Genomic DNA, 9,313 nt, shown 5'->3' with positions numbered 1-9,313 from the left:
TGTGTTTCCTCTTTATTAATTAAGTACAATTGAATAATCGGAAAGCTCAAGAATCTGCAGATATGTTTTATTTTATTCTGTCTTTTTGTATTGACATACAGTAACACTTGCATTGCTTGCTTCACTGGCATTGAAGATGTCTTAAATCTTCTTTCATTCTTAAGTTTATTAAGAGCTGTCCTTCGGATGAGACATTAAAACCCAGGTGGGTTCTACACTGCAGTGGTGGATGAAGTGTTTCATCCTACAGTATATGGAAAAGGGGTGAAAAGCACTACATAAATGCATAGAATTTATTAGTAGCAGTAACTAGTAGGATTAGTTATCCTTAGCAATTCAATACATTAAACTGTAAAAGTTTGAAAATATAACATAGATGAACAAAACATTAAAAAAAGTATTAATGTTAAGAATTTTAAGATTAATCCATGCTTTGTTTTCCATGCTCCATGCCTCAAACCCCATCAAACACGGTTCTCCTTAAATATTCAGGTTATAATGCCACTTCACTATTAAGGCACGCTGGTTTAATTAAAATAAGTATAGCAACTGAAATAAATATCTAATGCAATTCACAAATGGACGCTTTACTCCACACATAGTAGTCATGCATTTTCAGAGCCCACAGCTTTGACACATTTTAAAATGAAACACAAACAATTATTTCTGCAGCTGTGATTTTCTTAACAGACTGAACGAGTAAGGCACTAGGAGAACACACTGCTGTTCATTTAATGGGGTGTTAATGATTGACGTGTACATATTTGGTATTATGGTTGTCATTAAACCACATTGTTAGTATGAGACACACCAAAAATCGATGAGCTCATCTGAGATTCAGAGCAGATTCTCCTCCTTAATGACATCAGCCAGCCTCCTGTTGTCAGATGCAGAATGCCCAAGGCTTCAGTGGCCGATGAATCACTTCCTGAGCCCAAAATTCTTTAATAAGAAAAGTGTGTGGTGAATCTGTCAGTTTTTACTCATGCCAGCCAGCCCAAGCATGTTTGCAATTACTCACTCTTGATTCCAAATACTGTATCCAATGGCCTACCAACTTTACTTTGATCCCATGAGGACATTCATGTCCCTCACCCAAGAATTTGGCTCCTGTGCTAAAGCTTTCCAGTAACAATGAAGCTTCAAAGGGCCTGATACCTGACATCATTGTTGGCTTCTCTCAAAAGTCAAATGCTGCATTCACTACGTGCTTGAGAGGTGTTTGTTAAGATATGTAGGCCAAGATTCAGGAGGCATTTTGTTTCACTAAAAAGTTTGAAAAATGATAGAAACACCCCAGAACAGAATTATAGAATTCCTCACAGATTGAATAGACATTACTCTGTGTAAAGGCGAATAACATTTTGCCATCATTACCGACAGTAGTTGGTCAGTTTCCTCACAGATATTGGAACCTCCTGCAGTGTAAAGTCTCTTTAGCTTAGGATGACCTTGTGACACTTCAGGAAATACAAACGCACAATACAAAATGACTATGGCACGGTCTGCAGTTTTTTCTAGTATTGTTTGTACTTCTTGTGGCTCTGCACTGCATAGGAGCCAGTTTCTTGTAACCACACCCATTTGCTAACTCTCTTCCATTGCCCTGAATCCAAAATTACCAAGTGTTACTCTCTTTTAACAGTTAAGCACTTTGGATGTGACAAAACTAGATGTGACGCAATACATTTCGGGAATTTGATTAAGGTGTTGAAAACCTGAAATAGCACCTTTCCATTCAAAATACAAACCAATCATTAGAGAATCCAGATGGAAATTGTGTGCACAGGCATTCAAGACTGAGAACAGAAAGCAACTCCTTAGAGTGGCTTGCAGATACTGTATATGGTGCAAGCTGTCCAGGCTTATTCTGGAACTGGTCAGCTACACTCATCTGCCAACTGATTATTTTCAAGCAATCAGACATCCAAAAGTTAATGAATGGTCTCCTTTTATTAGTTTCCTCATTGATGCTCTTTAAATATTCTGTTTAGTTGGGGTTCATGCCATTTAAACATAATCCATTATAATGCCTTATGATGGCAATGCTACTCTAGGAGTGAAAAGGTTCCACAAACTTATATACTTTTATTTTTGTATATGACTGCCTGTTCCAAATTGGTTGAGACCTTCGCAGGATGGGGAGTAATATTTCTTAATGAACTCATCATTTTTAGTTCCTGTGTCACCCTTGAACTTCCAGCTTCTGACTTTTCTTTTTTTTTTAAGGTCTTTATTGTGTTTTTTTTATTATTTTTTGTTTCCTCTTGTGTATTCATTAACTGCAACAAAAATCCCAAATGTTAAAGAAAGACATGTTTTGTTGCAACTGTAACTGGGTGCAAGGTAGGGGGTTGGAGAATGTAGGGCTGATCATTAGCAATGGAAAGTTTAATGGTTTCCAGAGAGGAAAAGAAAAACACCAGCTGCGCATCTTTTGCTCCTCTTGAAATTACCAACAGCAAATGGTAAGTTCCACCACATCTGCAAAGTCTTTGCTCAGGGCTGTATTACATTACAATACAGCTTGCTGGGCAAGGACTAAAATGAGGGTGCACATGTTTATTGGTTTGCTCTCATTAAGAGGTCTGTGGCCTGCTTGATTAGAAGATGGCAAGCCCAAACCAACTTTATTCTCAAATACTGGATTTATGATTCTATTTTTGTTTCTATTGATTCTTAGTTGTGGGGAAAAAGTACCTCCTTGTCCTTTCCCTAAAAAACACAATTTTATAATTTTGTTATTATCCAGTCATAGTATTTTTAAACATAATTTTGATATACTCTTAATTACAAGGTTTGTAGGCAAAAGCAACAGCTCTTTTTTTCCCCCAAAAAGAGCCTAGATGTCTGTTTCAAGAACAGGAGTGAAACCAAACAATTTCAGTTCATAAAGTTATTTCAACACAGAAAAATATCAGCACAAAGAGATTTCAAGGAAAAGGTTATTTAATAGTATAGCATCGGTGAGAATCAAATTCTAAAAGTTGTTTCGTTGCGTCTTTGCTTTTGAGTGAACGGAGAACGAAAACAAAAATGTTTTCAGAGTCCTGTAGAACAAATATTCATCAGGACCAACATTTCCTCTGGTAAAAGTTTGACCTTGTGATTTCTAAACTTCAGTCACATTTTCAACAGTCAGAAATTAACCTAAAATACTTTACTCTACTGTTTATTTTGAACTGGCCTTCTTCTTTATTGGTTCATTAAACTCTGATAGGAATTGGCTTCCCACTAAAGCAATGCTGATTTTAGCAACATGAACCTTGTACGTCTGCCTTTTAATGTACTGTATGTAGCCCAGCTGGGGAGATACCTGAACAGACTCGATTACACCCTGCTTGAGTAATAAGCTCTTTTACAAACATCTGTTTTGTAAACAAAAATCTTCCAATAGAAGAAGTGACAGAAGAAGCTTGATCTCTCTGAGTGAAGAAAACGAAATGCCAGTGGGAAGGCTACCTGGTTACAATAGTACCCACACTGTCCAGAATTTGGCTATGTGCAAGGAGCGATGCTTATTTGACTGCTCTGTTAAAATTGCTTGCAGAATGAAAACCTAATCCTTGCCATGATCAGTGTTCAATAGAAATGTATCTAACTTTGAGGAATTTTGGAAGACGGCTTTGGAAAACTTTCCTTGAGAAACTCAATGTTATATTTGCCGCATACGTACAGTATAAGGCAATTTGGGCAGTTCTCTTTGTAGACTTTGTTTTCAACAGATGTTTTTTTCAAATCATCGTTTTTTTCTCAAGTAAATATTTACAGAGAAATAATCATGTGCAATGGAAAACATTTGTTTGTTCTGATTGATTGATTTGTTTGTTCGGTCAGTTTAATGGAAAAGCTTTTTCAGTTACAGTACAACCACTTCATTTACAAACAAAACAATTGAAGGCATTATTTTTTATTTCTGTTGAACTTTCCCATGATTTCTCTGTAAATTTCGCCATTTTGTTTTTTTTAATGTAAGTGTTGTTTCAGTGCAAGTTCTCATTAACATAATCTTTTATTGTTTTTATCTATTTCAGTTTCAATTTTTGCATTCATGATCATGACACTGAGTGCAAGAGGCCACTTGTGGTTTTTCTGCCTATGAATGCGGTGAGTGAAGAAACAGTGAATGCCAAACACAATATCTCTTACCTCAAAATGGGCCTCACTCTTACCTCACAGTAAGGCCCCTGTAGGTAAACACTGAAAATAGAGCCATCTGTTTTATTCCGGCTTGTTTGGGGTACTTTCACACAGGTACAAGTATTACTTTGCATAGGCAATCCTTCAGGCTTTGTCATGCTAGAGCTTGCCTGGCTGCTCTCAAACAAAAGTTAGGTTTGCAATCTAATCTGACAAATTCAATTTTGAATAAAAAAGATTCAGTCACTGAATCAAAGATTTGTTCCAAATCTGTTTCTAAGTAGATACAGGACCTATGTCAGTACATTCGGTTCTAGTGCAAAATTAAATCCATTAATTTTCTCTCTCTCCACCCTGGTTCCCAATCTACAGTGGTGTGAAAAAGTGTTTGCCCCCTTCCTGATTTCTTATTTTTTTGCATGTTTGTCACATTGAAATGTTTCAGATCATCAAACAAATTGAAATATTAGACAAAGATAACACAAGTAAACACAAAATGCAGTTTTTAAATGAAGGTTTTTATTATTAAGGGGAAAAAAAAATCCAAACCTACATGGCCCTGTGTGAAAAAGTGATTGCCCCCTAAACCTAATAACTGGTTGGGCCACCCTTAGCAGCAACAACTGCAATCAAGCGTTTGCGATAACTGGCAATGAGTCTTTTACAGCGCTGTGGAGGAATTTTGGCTCACTCATCTTTGCAGAATTGTTGTAATTCAGCCACATTGGAGGGTTTTCGAGCCTTAACCGCTTTTTTAAGGTCATGCCACAACATCTCAATCGGATTCAGGTCAGGACTTTGACTAGGCCACTCCAAAGTCTTCATTTTGTTTTTCTTAAGCTATTCAGAGGTGGACTTGCTGGTGTGTTTTGGATCATTGTCCTGTTGCAGAACCCAAGTGCGCTTCAGCTTAAGGTCACGAACAGATGGCTGGACATTCTCCTTCAGGATTTTTGGGTAGACAGCAGAATTCATGGTTCCATTTACCACAGCAAGTCTTCCAGGTCCTGAAGCAGCAAAACAGCCCCAGACCATCACACTACCACCACCATATTTTACTGTTGGTATGATGTTCCTTTTCTAAAATGCTGTGTTACTTTTATGCCAGATGTAATGGGACACACACCTTCCAAAAAGTTCAACTTTTGTCTCGTCAGTCCACAGAGTATTTTCCCAAAAGTCTTGGGGATCATCAAGATGTTTTCTGGCAAAACTGAGATGAGCCTTTATGTTCTTTATGCTCAACAGTGGTTTTCGTCTTGGAACTCTGCCATGCAGGCCATTTTTGCCCAGTCTCTTTCTTATGGTTCTTTGGATGTTGTTGTGGGGCTTTTTGTGACCTCTTGGATGAGTCGTCGCTGCGCTCTTGGGGTAATTTTGGTCGGCCGGCCACTCCTGGGAAGGTTCACCACTGTTTCATGTTTTCGCCATTTGTGGATAATGGCTCTCACTGTGGTTCGCTGGAGTCCCAAAGCTTTAGAAATGGCTTTATAACCTTTTCCAGACTGATAAATCTCAATTACTCTGTTTCTCATTTGTTCCTGAATTTCTTTGGATCGCAGCATGATGTCTAGCTTTTGAGGATCTTTTGGTCTACTTCACTTTGTCAGGCAGGTCCTATTTAAGTGATTTCTTGATTGAGAACAGGTGTGGCAGTAATCAGGCCTGGGTGTGGCTAGAGAAATTGAACTCAGCTTTCCAAAGATGTGATAAACCACAGTTGATTTATGCTTTAACAGGGGGGGCAATCACTTTTTCACACAGGGTCATGTAGGTTCGGATTTTTTTTTTCCCTTAATAATAAAAACCTTCATTTAAAAACTGCATTTTGTGTTTACTTGTGTTATCTTTGTCTAATATTTCAATTTGTTTGATGATCTGAAACATTTCAGTGTGACAAACATGCAAAAAAATAAGAAATCAGGAAGGGGGCAAACACTTTTTCATACCACTGTATGTTTAATTACCAAAATTCAACTTATACATCTCTAATTCCTGCCTATGTAGTGTTTGACTAGATTTTCCTATTTAAATAGTTGGGGAAATTTTGTGGGCAAGTGAACCCTAAACCCAAGAGAGATGAGGAAGCAGTGTGAGTTTCACACCATAATGCCACCTTTGGCGATTCCACTTTTCCAGATAAGAAAAAAGAAGGAACTTTAAAAAAGTGTTTGCTTTTGAATCTTACAGTAAAGGTTCTCTCAAAGGTGACTCATTGTGGTGCTCAATGACAGTTACAGACCCAAAGGTGTTCATTTTGAACGCTAGACCTGTAGTTTAAAGTCACATGACAATAATATTTTTCTCCCTGGATTTTTTCACAGGAACCATAACACCATTTTCTGTGAAATGTCATCAAGGTTCTTTTGGGAGCTGTGCTTCTAAGTGGAAGATGATACAAGGATAAAGTTAGAAACCTTTTGAACAAGATTTTTGATTTGGGGGGGGGGTATAAAGTTAAATTTGTTATTGCCCCCAGCTGTTCGGTTGAATGATAACTGGAATAGGTGCAATGTCATCACAGGACATAGTGAAGAGTGTTAGAGCCGCTGCTTGGAAGTAGTTGTTATTCAGATTCTATTTGAATCTGAAAGAAGCTCATTCAACTTCCTGTACTACTTACTAAAACATCTCTAAATTTTAAATTGTCATTTAAAATGTTCTGGACCCTGAGACATTGTACTTATGTACTGTCACACCTACAATTTGATCTTTTTTATCCTTCCCTGACTTCCTCTGTAATAGAAAATAGGAGGACAGAAGAAGAAAACTCAAATTCAACTTTATGTCACTAGAAGCAGGCCACTACAAGCAGGCCAATAGATGTCTCATGTTTTTACAAATAATTCAATTTGCAGTTTCAGAACTCCTGCATAAGGCATAGTTTTTTTATCCATTCATAATGATAAAAATAATGCTGTTCATTCCACCCCCTTAATGTCATAACTATCTAGATTATTGCCTTTAACTAAAGAGCCTTCCGGAAAAAAGAGTTCTTCAATGAAAAAAGTGGAGCCTGATGTCAGGTTTTACAGTTTGATTAGTTCCTGTGAGGGGTACAGAGTCACAGGGAGGAAGATGTTGGCTGGCTCAACTCTATTTGTTTTGCCCAGGTTTCAAGCAAACACATAAAAATGAAGAAACTGTAGCTGATTTCACAGAGTTTGGAAGTAGGCCATTGGCAGACGATGAGATACTTCAGCTCCCAAACTTGCACTGGTTAATGTTCTTCTATTTGAGGTAAGAAAAGCAGCTAAGAATAACTGTGGCATGTTTACATAGCCCCTGCAAATATTTAAGCTATTCCACATACTACATTTTAAGTTGATTACAGCACATAATATTACTAGAACAAAAATGTGAAGTATTATTGTTGGATAGCCGATCCAATGCAAAAACAATTTTATTAATTTATTTGTTTTTTACCAGAGCAGAGAACTGATTCTGAATCTTCTTTACTTTCCTGTCTATTATGAAAAGATAGATGTTTGATAAGGTTGGGGTTTTTTTGTGTCAACTACTGTAATCAGAAGGAGATATTGTATAAATCAACTTTCCCATGGGATGGAAAGGAAAATAATCATCTGATGTCACCCCGGCCTCTGCTTCTCTTCCTTAGATCTTCAGTCAGACGATGGAGAGACAGGCCTAGTCCAATGTCAGCTCATTTGATCATAGCCACTCATAGACATTTCTAGCTTCAGAGCCACACAGTGCAATTACCCAGATAGTGATGAATTCCCCTATGCCAAAAGGGCAGGCATCCCTCTTACATTGGGAACAGTTTGGAGAGCCTTGACTGAAGTAAACAAACTCATATGTTTGAATAAGACACTTGTATATTCTAAAGCTAGGCACAGCACAAACAAAATATGAGAATGGCTAATGATTTGTGGTACCACCTCCTTATGCAAAGTGTTGACATACTTCAACACAGTTTGGATGAAATCAACAGTGCTGTTTTTGCAGCCCAGTTCTGAAAAATCTTCCTGATTTGATTTTGTTTGGGGGTTTTAACTGAACCTCATCACAGAGACCTTTTCATTCTCAGCTTTAGCAGTATGCTGAAAGCATGATGTTGTTTCAATGGATATCTTGACCTGAAATTCTGTTTTTATTAAAGTATAACAGTAAACATCAGTTTGGTGTTTTGTTTGATACAGGTTGATTTCTTGCAAAATATATAGCAAGATATGTTTAAAATATCTGGTTTAGTTCACTTCTTCAGAGTGTCAGAGTGGTGGAGTCATGTCCAGTGAGTGGTCAAATAATCTACTGTAATGTGATATCTTGGCTATCTTTAGTATGTGGTATTGTTTCCTACTACCTACTGTAGTGTAAAACCATTGATGAATTTCCAGAAAATAAAAATAAGAAGAATAATTTTTCATGACATAGTCCAGTTTACCAACTAAAGTCCATGTTGACAGACCTGCAAAACGATTTCTGGGATGTACAGGGCTAGAATGCCAGCAGATGCCAGCAGCCATGTCACTCTGCAACACACAATTGACAACTCACCGAAGCTCAGCAGGTGTTAGCCTGGTCAGTACCTGGATGGAAGACCTCCTGGGAAAACTGAGGTTGCTGCTGGAAGTAGCAAGTAGTGAGGCCGGTAGGGAACGCACACCCTGTGGTCTTGCCAATCATGACCTTCCATTAATCCCTACTATATAAGTGTAAGCAATTATTATTATTATTATCATAGTTAGGCTTTTCTTTAAAATATGCACCATGTAAGTCCACAAAAAGACTGAAGTACACTCTCTGAAATGGAGTGACACACCTAACATTTCAAAAGAGGCAAATGCTTGCTATGAAAGAACTTTTACTGCATCTACTGTCTGTCGTGTATTGTATATTGTTTTAGTACTAATGACTATTGACTTGGTTTTTGGTTTGATTTTCTTATATAAAAAGCTGAAAAAGAGTACAGTAAATAAGATCTCCAAATAAATACTGCCGCTTCACTGTTCAGTGAGATCATAATCCTAAAACATCTTGTTTTGATCTGTATGGCCATTCTATGTCTGTAACACATTAGGTCTAGTTAAAGCTGCAACTGCAGGATGAGCAACTACTGTATAGGATTGTTAATTAAGATACACCAAGTTACAGGCACAAAAGAGCACGATTCCTGGTTACAATAAGTTACCGTTTGCAGTTGTTATTC

The sequence above is a fragment of the Atractosteus spatula genome, chromosome 5 (genome assembly GCF_055471065.1).
Source record: "Atractosteus spatula isolate fAtrSpa1 chromosome 5, fAtrSpa1.hap1, whole genome shotgun sequence".
Lineage (NCBI taxonomy): Eukaryota > Metazoa > Chordata > Actinopteri > Semionotiformes > Lepisosteidae > Atractosteus > Atractosteus spatula.
The sequence above is the reverse complement of the archived record's forward strand: the minus strand, read 5'-3'. Positions refer to the sequence as shown.